We start from the raw sequence: 19,857 nt of genomic DNA on the forward strand, positions 1-19,857 counted from the left end.
CAACTTACCTGGCTTAAAACATGTAGTGCCCTGGCTGAGACCATCTAAGCCGCCTATGTGCAGAGTATGCAACCTTTGGGATGAAAGTAATTTGCATTTTGTTTGTATATGTGCAGTAATGATGGCAGAAAGAAAACGATATTTGAAAAACTGCTTCATTGACAGAGGTGTTCGTACCTGCAGACATGCCATGGTAGTTTGTTTTAGACCAACGGTTATTAAGATGAACGCCAATTTTACAACATTTTTAATACTTGTTAAAAAGAAGTGGGATACTTGTGAGGTGCCCACAGGAAATCTGGAAGTCTAAGATAATTAAGGACAACATTTAGGACAATTTTTATGATATCACACATAAATTACAGAAATATTAATTGACACTATTTATATTAAGTCCTGGAAAGATGACGGTCTGATGTAATGACTATAAATTGTGTTTATGTTAATCAAACTAATTTGGATTTTTTGAAATGTTAAAATTATTGGTCTGTATTTTAAAGTGGTGTTTTCTTTAAGAATGTAGTAATTGTAAGATTTTTGTTAATCATGTAAATACAATTTACCTTACTCCCTCTGTTAGAAAATGCTTTCCCCTTCCCTCCCCTGCTTCACCTATCTCCCCCCAACCAACCACATGCATATATCTACCACCTGCTTAAAACAAGTGGTAAATAAAAGCAGAAAAACACTATGAAATAGTGAATGGCATGTGGTTTGACAGGCAGAAGAATCTGTTCCTCGTGGCAACTCTTCAGTCCATTGCGTCAAACTTGCAACTGGACGTTACTGGGGTAAATCTACCACAAAGTTAAAAAAAACAATTACATGAGATCTTTCTGCCACTCCAGTACTGTGCAACTTCTAACAAGGGACTATGAGAGGTCTAGGACGGGTCCTGTGACCTGGAGGGTCACACCAAGTGTGCCCTTATTTAAGGCAGAGGACTGTCATGGGTTTAACAGCTAGAGCGGTGGTGGCAATGCACCCTGTTGTAAGGATCAATAGCCTGATGAGATCTTTGCATCATGGTCATTGGAGTGGCGTCCTACTGACACACCCATGTAATGCTCAATTTCTATGCCTGTGCCCAGACTTTGCGCCAACATCAAGTGCATGTTTAGGGTGTTGGTGTGCGTAGGATAAATGCAATGTGAGAGTGCGACAGAGTAAACCGCTAGTCTGAGGGACACCCCCACCCCCAAGACGCTCACAAAAGTTCAAGGCAGAATCTAATACTCTACAACAACGTGATTGTTGAGGCCCAGTTGGACGATTGTGTGCTGCCAACCGGCCCGTTCAAGGTCGCATTTGCCAAATTCCTAACACAACTGGGTCTGAATCTATTGGCTTACTGGAAAGCCTGTGTTGGGCTTTTAGCGGCTGAATTCCTGACTACTCTGTGTCAGAGGCCCATGAGGGACTACAACTACCCCAGTGTTGAACACCCTGTCTGAGCCGGCCACAGTGTGGGCTCAATTGCTGACAGTCAGGCCTCCAGAGGGGCTGCACTTACCGACAGGCCAGGTGTGACTGCTACTTTGGGACTGCTGATCTTCAGGCAACTGCAAAGGAAAGACAGAGTGGGTGCCCTACTGAATGCAGCCCTACATCCAGGACAAAAGTGCTCCACAAAAGCCTGCTGGTGGGTCACTGCTCTCTCGAGTGTTCGGGCGTGCCATTCAAGTGCCGGGAAACAGGAAAGAGACCCAGACTAGACTGACTCATCCAGTGGAAGGATAAGACGCTTACGACAGAGCATATACGCATTGGGGTGACTGGAGTGACAGAACTGCACCTATACTATATTCATGATACTCCTAAATGCCCCTAGAGGGGAAGAGGGGATCAGAACCGGACGCACCTGCCTGCAGCACATGGTAGTCTGGCGTGCCTGCACTATCTTTTCACCCAGACTGTCCATAAAGTTGATTTTAGTGCCGCTACACACATAGCAGGGGGAATCTCAGACCATTCGCTGGTGGAGATGCAGCTCGATGGTCCGGTTGTGGACTTTATGCTACCCCCAAGGGTTGATCTGTGATATTTATAAGACAAGATGTTCAAAGCTCGTATGAGAGATGGAGCAGACTTCTATTTTATGGAGACCGGGCGGCCTGTTGAATCATCTTGCGTGCTATAGGATGAATTCAAGGCAGTAATTCAAGCCAAGCAACAAACCTTGATTGGGGGAATGCCGAAGGAACGTAAATTGAAGTGTGAGGCTCAGGACAGGGAAGGTGCTTTCCTGGAGGCACGCTTTGTAAGTGGGGAATGAGATTCTTTCCCATTACACCATCAACTGAAGCAGCACACATTAAGAGCACTAATGGAAAATAGCGGGCACTCATGCGCTGGCTACCCAGAATGGTCTCTATGATGTTGGTGATAAAGCCAATGAGTTGCTTGCATGGTTAGAGAGACAAGACAAAGGACGGAACAGGATCCTTGAGGACACTGACTACAAGGGGACGAAAATATTGGGAGAGACTTCCTGAAAGACCTGACCCTGCCAATGCTAACGAATGAGGACTGAGACGCACTAGACCAAGACCTGCCAGTAGACTAAATAAATAAGACAATAGGAGCCTTGCAAACAGGGCAAGCGACAGGGCCTGATGAGCTCCCCTTACAAATATATAAAAGCAGGGCGCGCCTCCAGAGGAGGTTTAAGACTGCGTGAAAATAAGGGTGTCTCCCAGAGGACCAAAGAACGTCTGAGGTGGTGGTCATCCCAGAAAAGGTCGAACCAGCAACTGAGTGTGGGTCTTATAGACCTATCTACCTGCTTAATTTTGAGGTTAAGGTCCTTGCGTACACCCTGGCGATCTGCCTGCGGACAGTAATTGCAACAGTGGTTCATCCTGATCAATCGGGCTTTATGCCACACCAGGGAACGTGCTTAAATCTCCAACACCTTAATGGAGTACCACATGCAACAGGGTATTCCTTTGCTAAAACCAGTGGCGTTGCTGTCAAGCTCTTGTAATGTGGCCCCTCTAGTGCGCATGAGCGTCAATAATACAGTCTCCCGAGTCTTTTCCCTCCGACAGGGATGTTCCTTGTCTTCTTTTTTTTTTTTTAAATATATTTTTATTGCAGAATTATAAACCACAGGATACAATTAATCAGCCAGTTCACTCGTGATATCCCCCCGTCCAATAAGAAATCCCAATCGTACACAGCCATTCAGCCCGCATCCCGGAGGCCGGGCGGCATATTACTTCATTCAATAGGAAAACATCACGGTGCACGTCCCATAGGGACCATGGTTGAAATATCGTTTTGCGTATCTGCTTTTACCCCCCCACCCACAACATCACTCCCGTCAGCCATCCCAGTGATAATCAGTGGTACCGCCCTTGTCGGGACCTGCCCTAGGCGCTATGGGTTGTCACGCCTGGCCGCTCTCCCCAGCCATTCCACACTCCACACAGTACCCACCGTCCTAGTAGATCCAAGGTGCCCTAACGAGCTACCATCTAATGGCTTCCGGCCCACCCCAAACTCCCGTTAACCAGCCCCCCCAAAGCCCCCCCTCCCCTGGCAACTGCTAAGGTGTGTGCCTCGTCCTGTCGAATTGGATGGATCCACTACAGTGCGTGGTACAATACTTCTGTGTTCGCCCCGCGGTGTCCATCGGCTTAGTTCTCACCATCCTCATCCTCTACCAAAGAATCACGCAAAGCTTGTACCACTAACTCCCATGCACGCGCCGCATCCAATGCCTTCTCATTCCCCATCTTGACAGCCTGCTTCATCCGGAGCACACTCTCGCAGTCAGACCACCGCAGCAGTTCATTCTTCCATCTACCCAGTGAGGGTCCCCCCCTGGACTTCCAATGCCACGATATTTCCCTCTGCGCCAAAATCAGACCCAGGTCTATGAATTTGCTTGTCACCTTGGTGTGTTTAGTATGCGGGAACCAGAGCAGCAGGCACGCCGCCATATCGAATTCCACCTCCCTATCAGTCACTTCATTCAGGAGTTCCCCTACCTCCGCCCAATAGGTCCCCAGGTGTGAGCACCCCCAAAACAGATGGTCCATGTCCGCTCCCAGAGACGAACACCGTGGGCATCGAGCATCCGGCACCTGAAAGTACCGCTGTAATTTCTCAGGAGTTAAATAAGCCCTATGAAGCACATAGAAATGTACCTGCTGAAAGCGCGCATTTCTCGTGCCCTTCCACGTGCGCCGCAGGATGTGGCCCCATGCCGTATCCGGTATGGGTCGGCCTACGCTCACCTCCCATTTAGCCTTGAGCCCTTGGAGTGGTTCCAGTCCCTCATTCAGCATCCTATTATGGAGGCACGTCACAGCTTTGAACGTACCTGCCGCCATCACCACATATTGGCACGCCATAGTCGTTGAGGGTTCCATGAGCCCCCCTGTCCAGTGCTTCTGTATGGCAGCCACCACTGCCGCGTGTAGTAGGAAACCCCCATCGGGCAGCCCGAACTGGTCCCGGAGCGCTTCGAACGGCGCCAAAGCCCCGTCTATGTATAAGTCGCCCACTACCTGCAGTCCCGCCTCTTCCCAATCCAGCAACGGGGACCAATCTCCCCCGTGCGGCAAAGCCGTCAGCATTCCGATCGGGATCTCCGGTGCATAAGGCCGCGATGCCCTCGCTCTCCGAAGGCTCCTCTGCCAGCACAGCCGGAGCGTCCGCTCTTCCATGGTGAGGGCCCGTAACTCGAGCCTCTGTTGCATGATGATGTAGGACAGCACGTGGCGTTGTATCCCCCGATCCCGGTCCTCCTCTGGACCCCGAAACACCCTAGCTACGTTCTGTGTAAGGACCTGCAACTGCGCCGCAAGATAATACAGCTCGAAGTCGTGCACAGCCATGCCCCCTTCTAGCTTGGGGCGAAGTAGCGTGCTCAGGGCCACTCTACGGCGGCCATGCCCCCATAGGAAGCCAATAATCATTGACCGCAGGTCTCTAAAGACCCCCTGGGGAATCCAGACAGGCAGCGTTCGGAAATAATAGAGGAAGCGGGGGAGCGCCACCATTTTCAACAGTGCAATCCTACCCAGAACCGTCAGCGGGAGGGTCGACCAGAAAGACAAGCTGCCCCGCAGTGCCCGGACACAGCGACCAATGTTGCCCTCCAATAGGTCCGCAGTCGCGTGGTAGATGCGAACACCCAAATAGGTGATGCAAGAGGGCTCCCATACCACACCCAAATCGCTGCCAGGGACTGGCGATCCCGCTCGCAGCGGGAACACACAAGTCTTCGCCCAATTGACCTTAAGGCCCGACAGCCGGCCGAACTCATACAACAGATCCATCGCTCCGACCAATGCCCCCGAGGTGTCAGCTAGGTACAGGAGCAAGTCATCCGCATATAGCGATATATAATGCCACTGCCCGCCGCTAACTATCCCCGCGTACCTGTCACCTGACCTCGCATGAACCGCCAAGGGTTCCATCGCCAGAGCAAACAATAGGGGGGAGAGAGAACATCCCTGTCGTGTGCCCCTACCCACCGGGTACGCCGCAGACACTAGGCCGCCCAAACGCACTCTCGCCGTTGCCGAGGTATATAAGACCCTCGTCCACCTGCGGAACCCCTCGCCCATGCCAAACCTCTCTAACACTCCATCCAGGAAAGACCATTCCAAACTATCAAAGGCCTTCTCGATGTCCACGGACAGGACCGCCGGAGCTCCCTCCCCGTCCAAGATGGCGTCCATTATTCCCACCAGGCGGCGGATATTCAGCGCCGTGCTCCTCGTGGGTATAAACCCGGCCTGGTCCTTGTGTACCAGGCCCGTCATATGTGGGGCCAGCCTGGTGGCTAGGATTCGGCTCAGGATCTTATAATCTACCGTCAGCATGGATAGCGGGCCATAAGACCTCACATCCGCGGCATCCCGGCCAGGCTTTAGGAGCGGTACAATCAAGGCCTCCCGCATGGACCCTGGCAACGCCCCCGCCTCGAAAGCTGCCGTATACACCACCAGCAGCCTGGGAGCCAAGCTGTCCACATACTGTTGATAAAATTCAATCGGCAGTCCGTCCACCCCGGGCGTCTTGTTGCGGGCCATATGTTTGATGGCCACCCGTATTTCCGTGAGCGTGATCGGGCTACCCAGCTCCTTCGCGTCCTCCTCGTCCAGGACCGGAAGCTGCCTCTCCTCCAGGTATTCCGCAATGTCCTGAACCCCCACTCCCAGCTGACTCTGGTATAATTCCTCATAATACCCCCTAAAACGTTCCAATACCGCTGCCTGGGAGTACACCATTTCTCCCTGCGCATTATTAATGCTGAGGATCGGGCAGCCCCTAAGTTCCGGGTTAGCTAGTCTGGCCAAGAGGGTACCCACCTTGTCCCTTTCTGCATGTGCCCTGATGATATACTGCCTGTAGTCATAACACCTTAAACGTTCCGTCTCGGTGGCAACCACTTCCTTCGCTTCCAATAACTGGGCCTGTAAATCTGGCCTAGCCGGCCTGCGGCGCTCCAAGTCCCTCAAAGTTTCTTCCGCTTTCATTAGGTCATTCAACACAGTCGTGCGAGCATTCGAGAACCTACCCAAACACACCCCTCTCACCACCACTTTCATTGCATCCCATTCAGTGGACCTACTCGTGGCCGTGCCCTCATTCACTCCGAAATAGCTATCAATGCCTTGCCGAACCGCATCGCTGAACACAGAATCCTCAAGCGTCTCCGGCCGAAGCCGCCATGTTGGTATCACTGAGCGCTCTCTCTGCCACTGAATGTGTACCAATAGGGGGTTATGATCGGAGATAGTCCTAGTCAGGTACTCCGCATGGGAAATCAATGGGGCTAGGGATCCACCGCAGAGCACCGAATCAATCCTGACATGCAGATCATGGAGAGCAGAATAAAAGGAATAATCCCTGGCTCCCCTGTGCCGCTCCCTCCAGACATCCAGCAACCCCCATCGTTCCTGCCAATCCTTCCTGTGCGCGGCCAGCCTGCGCACCGGGGAGTCCACCAGGGGGGGATGGGACCTATCCAGAGCTACATCCGTGATCGAATTGAAGTCCCCCCCTAACACTATCGGGCCCGCCAGGAAAGAGGCCAAGGACCCCGAGAGGCTATCAAAGTATCGAGCTTGTTCAGTGTTCGGTGCATATACACAGCAGAAAACCACATCCCGTCCATATAACCTCCCCTCCACCACCACAAACCGGCCATCCGGATCCACTACTTGATTCAGCACTTGAAAGGGTATCCCCGCCCTCACCCAGATCAACACCCCCCTGGCATACGCTGAGTAAGTGGTGCCAAACACCTGGCCCCGCCATCTTTTCTGCAAGGCAGCGCACTCTTTTTTGGTGAGATGAGTCTCCTGGAGCATAGCAATCTGAACCCCCCTGCGTACTAGATATGCATGTACTTTGTGACGTTTCACCATAGTCCGTAGCCCCCGGACATTCCACGTCAGGCACTTCAAATTAGGTAATGTCCCCATTCCAACTTCGTACAGTCCGATTCAAATAACGTGGGTTCATAGCCCCCCCAATGCAGTTGCCCCCCCCCGAACATTCCCAAAACTGAAAAACTTCCCAAACCCCACTCCCCAGGACAGAGCACACGAACCCAATGGCCGCCCCCATCCAAACCTTGAACCAACTTCTCGCACTCTTACCCTGTGGTCTCCACCACAGTCGGCCTTAAGGGCCCAAGGGGGGTGAGTCACCGCCGACCCCAGCAAGCGGAGCCCGCGCCCCGCGCCTTCATCCCCTCCGAAGCACACAGCTCCCCCTCCCGGCAACCCGCCCTCCATCAACAGGATACCACCCTACCATGAAGTCTCGATCTAGGCCCAATTCTATCTCAGCCGCAGAAAATACCATCCGATGTCTGTGGGGTCACTATCGGCCCCTTCGAGCTTTCCGCCTCTGAGAGTTCCTCTCCCGTCCTGCTGCCTTCCCCTCCCGAGTCCGTTTCTGCCCGTTCACTGTTCTGTTGCGACCCTGTAATGGCCGCCGTCGCTGCGAGCGCATCCCTCTTCTCCGCCGCCATTTGAGCCTCCCGTTTCTCCCGCTGGCGCCTGTTGCGGGATCTGATGCGTTGTGACTGCCTCACCAGGGGCTGCTTGGGTTGGTCTCGCCTACTTTTATGCGATCTGTCCGTCCCCGCTCTATATGACTCCAGCCATTGCCAAACTTCATCCGGAGTCTGAAAAAAGTGCGTAGAGCCATCCATTATGATCCGCAGCTTAGCCGGGTAGAGCAAGGAGTACTGGATGCCTTCCTCCCTGAGCTCCTTCTTCACCGCGAGGAACGATGCCCTGTTCTTCTGGACCGCTTGAGTGTAGTCCGGGAAGATCGTAACCTTACTGTTCTCCACCTCATACGGGCCCGACATCCTGGCCCGCTGGATGAGGAGATCCCGGTCCTTGTAGTGGAGGAGCCGCACCACCATCGGTCGGGGGGGGGCGGCCAAGCCCCGGCGGGCGAGCAGGCACTCGGTGAGCTCGCTCCAGGGTGAAAAAAGGAGTAAGCCCCCCCGGCGCTACCACAGTGTGAACCAGTTCTCCATATAGGCCACCGCATCCTCCCCCTCAATCCGTTCCGGCAGGCCTACGACCCGCACGTTGTTCCGTCTATTGCGCCCTTCGGCATCCTCCGCCCTCCGCTCCAGTGAGTCCAATCGGGCCAAAATGTCCGTGATCCTGTGCTCCGCGGACACCACCGATGGCTTCAGGTCCAGCAACAGTTGGTCATGGTCCTTGACCCTGTCCGCCAGCTTCGCGTGATCCGCGCGTAGCAGCCCCAGGCCCGTGGCCACTTGGGCAATGTCATGGTGCAATGCTTCCTTAGTTGAGGTGATCGCATCAAGTATGGCATCCAAACGCCGGTTCAGCCGCTGTTCTTGGTCAAGCTCCGGGGAGGGACTCTCGCTCAGCCGAGTTAATGTCGCCGAGTCCCCCTCAGCGCGACTCCCGGGCATCGGCCCTCCAATCGCCGCCATGCCAGGGCGCTGCGTCACAGGTCCAGGCGCCCGTTTTGCGTTGGCGCCCGTGGTTCCGTGCCAGTCTCCGGGCACCGGGCAGTGCAATGTCCCCACCGACGCTCTCAGGAGCAATGACCAGTTAGACGAGCTCCGTTCCGTCGCCCCCCTCCGAAGCCTGAGGGGGGAAGGATGAGTCTTAGGGCGGTGGCCAACGAAGGTCCCCAAGCTCCTGGGGGAATCAGGTCAGCGTCCCCTGGTCTCAGGACACAGCACCGCCGATCCTAGTGCCTCGATCAGCCGAGTGCAGGATCTCTTGCCAGTCGGCGACAACTTGGCTCAGGTCTGAAGTTCGGGGCCGCCCGACCTCCTCGCCGCCATTTTCTTCGCACCCTCGGCAACACCTCGGCCGCCTCTTCACTCGATCTTCTCGGGGCCAGCAGTCCCCCAGCGACTCTCCGATCGTGCCCAGCTATCCCCTTACACTTCAGAGGGCAGGAGCGTCGTCTTCGGGTCGCCTAGGGTCCCGAAAACAGGAGAATTAGCGGGATTCCGCGCGGAGCTGCGAGCTCACGCCGCCATCCCGATCGGCGTCCAAGCCACGCCCCTCAGGGATGTTCCTTGTCTTCTATGCTCTTCTCAGGTGCGTGGGTTAGCCAGGACCTCTCAGAAGGGGTATTCCAGTTTATCAGGAGTGGGATGAGAGAATCTCCCTCTACACTGATGTTTTGCTATATGACACACAACCAGCCTTCTCGAGTGAACAAATCTTACAAATTTTTCACATATTTGGAGATCATTCAGGATGGAGGATCAATTGGAAGAAGTTCTTAATATTCCTGCTGGAGGCAATGGACCATGCGGCTACACTCTAGGTGCACAGTTCGGGTTGCACTACATGGCTTTAAATATTTGGGCGTAATCTGTCTTTCCTACTACCTTTTCTCTTTCCGACACTTTTCTGTCCACTCATAACTGCTCACTTCTTATGGGCTTCTTGCCTGTGTTTTTAGTGCTGTTGTTTTTAAAGGGTCCTGCGACTTCCCACAATAGACCAATATTGCTATACATAATGTGGCACAAAGGTTGTAGGTGACATGCTGTGTTCAAGCTACTTTGCTACTGCTTCTCTATACTCTTGGAGACTCTCTCACAGTACGCTGCCGGCCCTAAATAGGGTTGTGAGCTTAACGCTGTGTATATCTGAACCTGTGTTCTATTCTTTACCTACCAAATAAAAATGTATTTCAAACAAAATATTTGGGTGTGTTCATTACAAGAGAGTCACAGGCAGGAACATACTCCCGAAATTAGACCGTTGTCGCAGGGATACCCCAAACTGGCACGCTGTACATCGTGCAAAAAAAGTCCTTTAAGATCCCACCAGGCATTTTCTTTCAAAAGGTAGTCTGAGAACTTCGGCTCCTGTTGTGGGATGGTGGCACTTCGCGCTGAGTAAGTTACAGAGGGGAGTTTAAGGTGGACCGGCGGTCCGGAGCATTCTCAAGTATTACTGGGCCACGCAGCTGGTCGCAGTCAACAACTGAATTTTTGCGGACCGTGAAGAACCTGTTACCGGGTAGATGGATAGGCCATGGGCAAGAGAGGTTACCCCACCCCGGTGCTATATCGAAGAAAGTATGAGTGCACCCTACCTACTCATACACAAACATTGGTAAGGGTGTGGAGAGAGGCTACCAAGTATTTAGGCTGGGAAGGTAAGCTGACTGAAATTACTCCACTGTATGGTGGTGATCTCGTAAGTGCAGCGGGAGGATTGCAGGGCTTCACAAAATGGGGATTGTTAGCTTAGAGCGGCCGGGCGATGTGTGGAGGGGACAGGCACTTGTGTCCTTCACAAACCTACAACAAAAGTATAAATTAGGTGACTAAAAGCGGTTCTGACATTTGCAGGTGGGTCACGCTCTGCAAAGTCACATCCGGGAAGGGGAGCAGTTGCCTGAAGCATCCCCACTGGAGGACCATCGGCTAACTAATCCCCTGACCGAAAAAGCAATCTCAACCATCTATAGGAGGTTGATCTACAATTCCCTGGATCCCTTGGGGACGCGGAGGGATATGTGAGAGAGGGACCTAGGCACGCTTGGCGATGGCGATTGGGTTGAGGCCATTAAGGGTGCCAGGGAGGTGGCAGTTAGAACTCGTTTTGGTCTAATTTAACTACAGATCCTACATAGGACCTACTACGCCAGAACTTTGTTGCACCGAATAGGGCGGGCGGCCACCTCTCTGCGTAAGGGAATGTGGGGGGGGGGCTTGTTTTAATGAGGTGTGGAGTTGACCGGTAATTCAATGCTACTGGGTAGAGATCATGAGAATAAAGTCCCAGGTCATGGGACTAGCGATCCCCATGGGGGCCGAATGGCACCTCATGGATATCACGAGTGAGGTGACATGGCATAGTTTTCGCAGAATATGACTGGCCCTGGCTTCAGCGGTTGGGGAGCCAGCTCACCCCCCAGGGTGGAGGATTGGGAAGCAGATCTTGATTGGTGTCAACGGGTGGACACAGGGTGTATCTCAGCAGGGGCTGCCCTTGTAAATGGGAAAAGATATGGGAGGGATGGTAGAGCTACCGGGCCATGTGACGCGCCATGAAGTAGTGAAAGTTAAATATGTACCATCCTTGCGATCTAGGTTTATGTAGTGGGATTTGGCCAGGGAGTATCAGGAAAAGCCAAGCTATGTTACTCACTCCATATTTGCAGACTTTTTGGTCTAATCACTCTCACTAATGTGCACCGTATTTTCGTTGTCAACACCATCAATTGAGCACTAGTTCAATAAAAAGAGTTTTTAAAAGTAACTGTGTCTTGGCAAGATAATCAGTGTGCTGGTCATTATTCAATTGAGTCTGTTGATCTATTGTTGAGCTCTGAGTTCTGAGTTCAAGCTGGTCGACATTACAAAGCTGTGAATATTGTGACTGCTCGCCCTCGCTAACTTGAGAGTCAAGTACAAAAAAGGGTTTACTTGGTCAGTTTGCACAGTCTTACTAGGACAGGTCACATAACATCAAAGGAACGTGACCTCAACCCAGTAGCCGCTGCCTATCCCATGGCCCCAGAAATGGACGAAGGTGCGGCCGGTCATCGGGCCTCGCACCGAAACGCGCGTTGGCGTTACTACATCTTGTCCTGAGTTTCCAGTTCTGGGTCCCCTGCCGATGGCTGAGAGGACCTACTCAGGATGTTCTCAGAGCACTATTGATTAAAGCTGTGTTGTGTGTTATGAGGAATAGTGAATGCGAATGTGTGAGGTTTGCTGCGGAATGGGATGCATGAATGTATGAACTAGAGGGGAAGTGTGCTATTTATAATTTCTTTGTCGAATCTGATTAACCAATGAACTGTTTTACAAATAATATATGGAAAAAAACTACAATAAAAATAAAAAGTATATTTTTGGAATGAATGAATTCTCTGATTAATTAATGTGGCACTAAAAAGGTAGAGAGCTCAAAGTTGCGACTGATTGTAAATGCTGGACTCCTGATGAGCCGCTAGTTGATGAAATACAGGGTAGGTCCCTCCCTTGCTTAGAATCTTGACTTTTCCCCTGCTGACCTGCCCTACATCCTCCCCAGGGGGCCCCTTTGACCTATTAGAGGCCCCAGAAGTGGACTAACATAGAGACAGGACTGAAACTCCCTTGCTTTGTCAAGCTGAAGCATTTGGTCCTTGTATGTTTTCTAGACCGCAATCCAACATGACATAATTTAACATAACCAGTACATGGTATTCATCGACTTGTCCGCAGCATTCGACTGCGTTGTGCATACGAGGCTGTGGACAACCCTACTAGAAATGGGAATTGACCCCCCTATTGTCAATTTATTACGGGAACTGTATTCTGGGGCTACCGGGAGAGTCGGATTTGGAACCAAGGGGCAACTGACGGATAGTTTTGTGGTGGAGATGGGGGTCAGGCAAGGGTGCGTCCTGGCCCCCTTCCTATTTACCCTATACACCAACGGCCTAGAGGCCACCCTTCTTGAGGGCGCAGTTGATCTCCCGGTCATTGGTCGTCGGCAGATACCAGCATTATTATATGCCGACGACGTGGTAATCCTGGCCCGAACCCCAGTCCAGCTACAACGGGTTCTGAACAAGTACTGCTCGTTTATGAATAGTCTGAATCTAAAAGTAAATATAAAGAAAACTTTTGTGATGCACGTTGGCCCAAAGACTAGAAACCTCAGGAAAATCTTCGTGAACACGGCCTCTCTCGAATGCACAGCTACATATCCCTATTTGGGAATCTTATTCGATGAGGCACTCAAATGGAAGGAAGCCATCAAATCACGCAAACTAGTCTTCCTAAGGGCGGTTGCCGCACTGAAATCTTTTGCCCAAAAACTGGGGAAAAGACCCCCTGCAGAAATGCTCACAATATATAGGGCAAAGTGTGTCAGTGCTGCAACTTATGGGGCAGGGATTTGGGGTGGGGCGAACGTAGACCAGCTCCAGCTAATTGAAAACTCTTTCCTTAGGTATTTGCTGACAGTCCCGAAAAGTTCGACAACATATGGGTGCCACATTGAACTGGGAGTGGATTATCTAACAGACATTATAAAAATCCAACCAGTTATGTTGTGGAGACGAATTTGGGTCACGGACCAGTGTCATCTAACGAGGTCAATTGTGAAGGATTGTATGAAGTTAGACAATACTGGAAAAATAGGATGGCTAGCATATGTAAAGTCATTCTTAACAGACATAGGTCTTGCAAGGTTTTATTCCGATCCAACAACAACTTTGGATATTACAAGGAAGGAGTTAAAAATGGTTTGTTTGTCACACTTGAATGTACTCCGGCTGTTGAGTGAGATAGGGAAACCTTCTGTCCAGCAATGTCTGTTAATGCAAACAGTCTGCAGGGATGTGGAATTCCTATAGCCCGACGCCCAGGACATATTGTTTGGGGTCAAGGGCAACAAGTTTTTATGTGTATTTTGTCCTTGGGACAAGTAGGCCCAACCCCCTGCAGCACAAACCCTTTGGCTGTCAGTTTACAGTACCACATTATGGATCAGGGAAGGGCACTGTCTGCAGTTAAGGTAATATTTTTTACCACATATTAATGTGGTTCAAACTTTTATTTCTGGTTCATTCATTGAAAGCCTTTATTATTAGGGTGAGCACTCAAAGTAAATGTTGTAAGCTCTGACTGCACTACTTACACTGGCTCCAGTATAAATGTGTACAAGCGTTTTCAAAGTTTAGCAATATGAGGCTATGTATAATGCTCCCAGAATGCTCTCTGATTTTATGCAAATATTTGCAGAAGCTTGACAGCGAGATTGATGATACTTTCCTTTCAAAATGTTGATAAAAAAATAAAAGGCAAAACATTTAGCTAAACTACTGTAAAATTGTAGGTGCCATTTTTTTGCAGTTTCATTTAGTAACATGTGTTGATGCATGCTAGTATTTCCCCCAAAAATTCAGAATGGAAAATCAGTGTAACCAGCTTCAATAAGATTATGGGAAACAAAAATAAACAAGCACTGTCAAAGCCAATAGGTCTGAAATTGGCGTCAGCTTTTTAGTTTTGTCAATGTGTGACTTGTTTTGGCATGGTTTATGTAAAACCTTATTGGTGTGGGAGTTGCCGGGCCCGCCCCATTAAAACAAACATTGGCAAAAGCAAAAATTATTTTTGGTCTCAAAAAGCACACACTGCCACAGAAGTTACTGGCACTGAATGAAACTACTTTGTGTGCTGATATGCTCCTTGTGAAAGAGCAGAATGCTGTCACTCACAGTGAAGCCAGCCAATACAGAGGGAGAGAGCGAGAGAGACAGAATTTTAATAAACGCAAAAGGTCATAGTCCACGCCAGTCGAAATTAGGGGCCCATTTATTAAATAAAGTTTCAAAAGTGCACCCATGGTATATGCTCTTGCATTAAGTGCAGCTATACAGCTTTCGTGAATTCCCAAGAATTTACAAAAGTAGGACAAGAAATAGTACTCCTAGAAAATATTTGTGAACTGCATTTTAGCATGATCAACTATGCATGGGTAGATTTGCTGATGTGAAAATCTGAGGGTTTGCAAGTTCACTTTCCCTCCAACCCCTTTTTTCCCCAACTACGGAAGAAGGTTTATGTCTTCCGTTGTCAGGAGTACATTTCCAACATTTCTTAGTATTGGAAAAGATTAGAGAAAAGTTGTTGAAACCCTTCAAACATGCAAGTTAGTAGGTTTGCACAGACACAAAACATCCTAACCCTTGAACTATTGCTTAGCACTCCCTTCATCCCCAGTATGTAGATCTGCAAAAATGTGCCAATATAAGGGGATTGCAAGTATTCAAACACTACTATGGTATGAGCCCTGGCATAATCTGAGAGGTTGTATCAGAGCTCTTATATAATGAGATTGCTGCCATAGTTTGTCGGTGCACTACATGGCACCAAAGGGACAAGTGGATTTTGTTACAGGACAAGTAGATTTATGAAGCAACCTGCCCCATGGACAAGTAGATATTGTAATAAATCCCACACCCCTGAAACAGCCCCTACTATTCAGCCATACCTGAACTACAACATAAACCAATATGGTAAATTTCTGTTGACCCGTTTTAGATTCAATGTATTTCATTGTCTGATTTCTTTCCCTTCCCAGAATGATTGGACCTTAAATCTATCCCCCTGTCCCTGTGATCTACCATACATGTTTTGTTTTTCTGCAAATTTTATTCAATTCCCTGGAGGCGATGGATTGTTCCCATTTTAAAGGCATGGAACTTGAGGCAGTGTCGCCCAGCCTTTTTGGCCTTCCAGTGCCTGAAAACGAACTTATAGCCAAACCTGTAGCCTACTTTCTTAAATTTTGTATTAGGCACCGTGCAAATCTGTGAAAAATGTACAGCTAGTGTGAATGGAGCTGACTCGCTCCAGATTGGCCAACATGTGCTACAAGTCGGTACCATTAATTTTAACTGCTTTCGTTTTGTACAATAAGCATCCCTAAAGCAAGCTTTTAATTAACTGTACATTTATGTGTATTTTGTCTTAATCCTCGGACAATCTAAATAGTCCCGTTCTAATGTTTTTAAATAATCATGTAAACAATGTATTTTATGAACTTTTATGGTGTTTCAATGATTGTCGAAACCCGAATAAAGACAATTTGATTAGAACATAACCAGTAACTTGTTCAGCTGACATTGCAGAGATAAACCCAGAACCATAGATAGCAGGTTTTTAAAATAAGGCTGCGTTAAGGTAAGGAACACAGCAGTGTCTTGTCATTTACTTATTCACATAAAAGAAATAACATATAGGCAGCATTCTAATTAACTCTCTCTTTTCTCCACTCCTCTATTTGTCGATTATCAAGACTATGGGTCTGATTTTAAGTTCAATGGGTAACCCGACTTGTTAGCGATCTCTGCTGGCCTTTGGCGCTCTCTGTTCCTTCAGAGGAGCAGCAGCCATGGTGGCTCCTCTGAAGGCACTGCAGGGGTGGTGAGCGGCTGCCATGCTTCAGGCGCCCATTCACCAATATTTGTGTTTTTCAAAAACAAACTTCCAAAGCTGGAATTTGTTTTTAAAAACAAATAACTAATCACTCTCACAACCTTGGAACTTTCTCCCTGATTAATTTTATCCCAGGAAGTGGGGTTCATTTAAAAAGAAATTCTCATCACGACTGCCAGGTATTCCCTGGTGGTCCTGAATAAGAGAAAAATACGTCAGACAGCCTGATCTAGAGAGGAAGGGCCATCCGATGTATTTACACTGATGCCACTCAAGCAAGGCTGGACACATGACAATCCTGCTGACTTGCACTAGATCAGGCAGACCATCCGTTTGTTGGACAGGATACTCAACCACATTTGTGGTGGAGTACCCTGCTCACCAAACTCTAAATCAAGACCTTTATATTTTCTTTGTTATGCATATATCTCTAGGTCCGCTTCATTATGTCCATCAGTCTTTCTATGATGTACCTATTGTACGAGTTACTTACCTTCGGTAACGATGTATCTGGTAGAGACGATTCTAGCCGCAGATTCCTTAACGTAGAATTATCACCAGGCGTGAGACTGGATCCGGAAAACTTTTTGCCACAGCATCCCTGCGCACCGGGGGGACAGCATTACGCGACTCCGCCCAGGCGTCGTCTGCGTACGTGACGTCAGCGAGGTTCCATATGTCCCACCCCGGCGCGCCTACGTCAGTTTTGTTAGGAGAACTTTTCCGCACCACAACGCGGAGCCAGCAGAGAAGCTGTGGGAGCATGGGAACAGTGTGCGAAACAGCAGAAAAATGGAAAAGAAGGAATGGTGTCGAAGAACACCATAAGGACCAGTGCCAACACTGCAGTACCCAAAACAGGGAAAGAAGAAAGAACAGAGCACAGCCCTGAGCAGCCACCCTGCCAGTATGAAAATAGTACCCCCTTAAGACAAGGAACATATGCAAAATGTCATGACAACATGCAGCAGGACTACAACCCCGACCAAGACCCATCAAGGGGAGCCAGTTCCAAGACAAACAGGGAACGGCAGACCTCCAAGGCAACCCCAGCACAGAGTGCGACAACCCCCCCAAGGAAGCCAGGGCAGGGCACGGCCAAATGACCCAAACCCAGAGGGTAGCAGAGGGGCCAGGACCCTCAGGAACAAGAGGGATGAAAGAACACCAGCCTCAATCCTGGAGCAACCAGAGTAGAGGGACACAGGAGTACCTATAGACCCAGCCTCTACATTAGATTAGATTAGATTAGATTAGATTAGATTTAGATTTATAGAGCGCATGGCTGCCCTGAAGCGTCCCAGCGCTGAAATTGACCTGAACATAGTGAACTCAAGAAGGGACGGATTTAGGAAGTGGTAGGGAAGAGAAAGGTTTTGAGTGCTTTTCTGAATTTAAGGTGAACGGGTTCCATCCGGAGATCTCTAGGAAGGGCGTTCCATTTGTTTGATGCATTCAGCGAGAACCGGCGGCCTCCAGTACGTGCCTTCCTCACTCTTGGTATGATGGCCAAATTTTCCCTATCTGAGCGGAGGGCCCTGGCCGACTTGTAGGGGCGAATCAGTCCTCTCAAGGCCGGGGGGCCTTTGCCCTGCAGAGTTTTATGAGCGATGCAGAGTGACTTAAAAATAATCCGCTCTTGAATAGGGAGCCAGTGAAGGGCCTTTAGCAGTGGTTTGGCTGATGCCCATCTCGGCGCCCCCATAAGCAACCTGGCTGCAGCGTTCTGCGCTCGCTGGAGAGTGTTGATAGTAGCACGGGGAGCAGCGAGGAAGAGGGCATTGCCATAATCCAGTTTAGACAGAATCAGGCCCTCGATTAGCAGCTTTCTGGATTGAAAAGGAAGGAGGGGGAGAACCTTCCGGGCTGCTCGTAACAGACCAAAGCAACCTCCTGCAACCTTCTGCGCATGGGTCTTGAAGGTTAGTTGGGGTTCGAACCAGATCCCCAGGCTTTTAATTTGCTCCTTGGGGGGAGGAAGGTCCCCCATACAGGGGGGCCACAACTCAGGGGGCAGGGAGGTGATTTGATTGCCTAAAAACATGATCTCGGTCTTAGTTCCATTCAATTTAAGTTTTGAGCTAGACATCCAGGAAGAAATGGCCGTAAGGCAATCCGGGAGGTCGTCCGGGCGGCCCCCTTGTTGTGACAGCGAGACGACGAGCTGAGTTTCGTCTGCGTAGCTGATGGATTTAATCCCAAATGGGGCTACTACCTTCTCTAACGGGGCCATGTAGGCATTAAACAGTGTGGGGCTGAGGGAGGAGCCCTGCGGCACCCCACACTGGAGGGGGGTGGAATTGGACATGGACCCATTTTCCCAAATCCTGAAGGATCGATTATCCAGGAAGGACTGCAGCCATCTAAGGGCTGATCCTGTAATGCCCAGCATGGCCAGGCGTTGGGCCAGAACTACATGATCTACGGTATCGAATGCAGCGCTTAGATCCAGGAGGATCAGAGCTACCGATCCCCCTGAATCCAAGATGCATCTTACCTCTTCAGTCACCGCTAAGAGGGCGGTGTCTGTGCCCTGACCAGGGCGAAAGCCCGTTTGGGAGTCACTTAGGAGGTGATTAGACTCCAGGAACTCTGAGATCTGCCTATTCACCACTTTTTCGGCTACTTTGCTCAATCCAGGTAGAAGGGAGATTGGGCGAAAGTTGGCCAGATCGGAGGTGTCTAGTCCCGGTTTCTTTAAGAGCGTTTTGACTCTGGCCTGCTTCCAACTCGGGGGCACTATGCCCGTAGATAGTGACGTATTAAGTAGCTCGGTGGCTGCAGGGGCAATGGTATTCATGATTTGTTTTAGAATGTGCATCGGGATTGGGTCAGAGGGGGAACCACTTTTTATGTTAGATAAGATGTGATAAGATGCCACAGAAGAGGAAGGAACAAAGCAAGACAACATCTTGGCGAGAGAGCGAAAGAATGCACTCACTCATCATAGTCATCCGCCGGCGAGTGCAGAAGGGAAAGCCAAAGGGTCCTCGCAGAACGGGGAGGAAGGGCGGGCCGTGAAGGAATCTGCGGCTAGAATCGTCTCTAAAAGATACATTGTTACCGAAGGGAAGTAACTCGTACATCTGATAGAGACTACTAGCCGCAGATTCCTTAACGTAGCATAGATACCCTAGCCATACCCATGGGGAAGGAGGGTCTGCGGAAGGACCCCAACAGCCAAGACATGACAGAGGGTCCCACAGGGGACTAGTCCAATGGACCGGGTGCAGAGCCCCGTCCTCCCAGGCAAAGGGGGGGGACCCCCACAAGCAGAAAACCACCGACCCCAAGAGGGGCGTGGGAAGAAGAAGAATTAGAAAGCATGTTCACTCTCAATAGAGGAACCAGGGGAAAGGTCAGGGAGGCCGAAGCACCCCATGCCCCTACAAGGCAACAGAGCTTCCATCCAATGC

General features: G+C 50.1%; 1 protein-coding gene across 1 annotated transcript in view; it reads right to left on the bottom strand.

The window, feature by feature from the left end:
- LOC147737899 (uncharacterized) overlaps nt 1-19,857 on the bottom strand; it is a 610,977-nt gene that overhangs the window by 367,865 nt on the left and 223,255 nt on the right. The window lies entirely within an intron of this gene.

Source organism: Lissotriton vulgaris, chromosome 1_1 (assembly GCF_964263255.1).
Source record: "Lissotriton vulgaris chromosome 1_1, aLisVul1.2, whole genome shotgun sequence".
NCBI lineage: Eukaryota > Metazoa > Chordata > Amphibia > Caudata > Salamandridae > Lissotriton > Lissotriton vulgaris.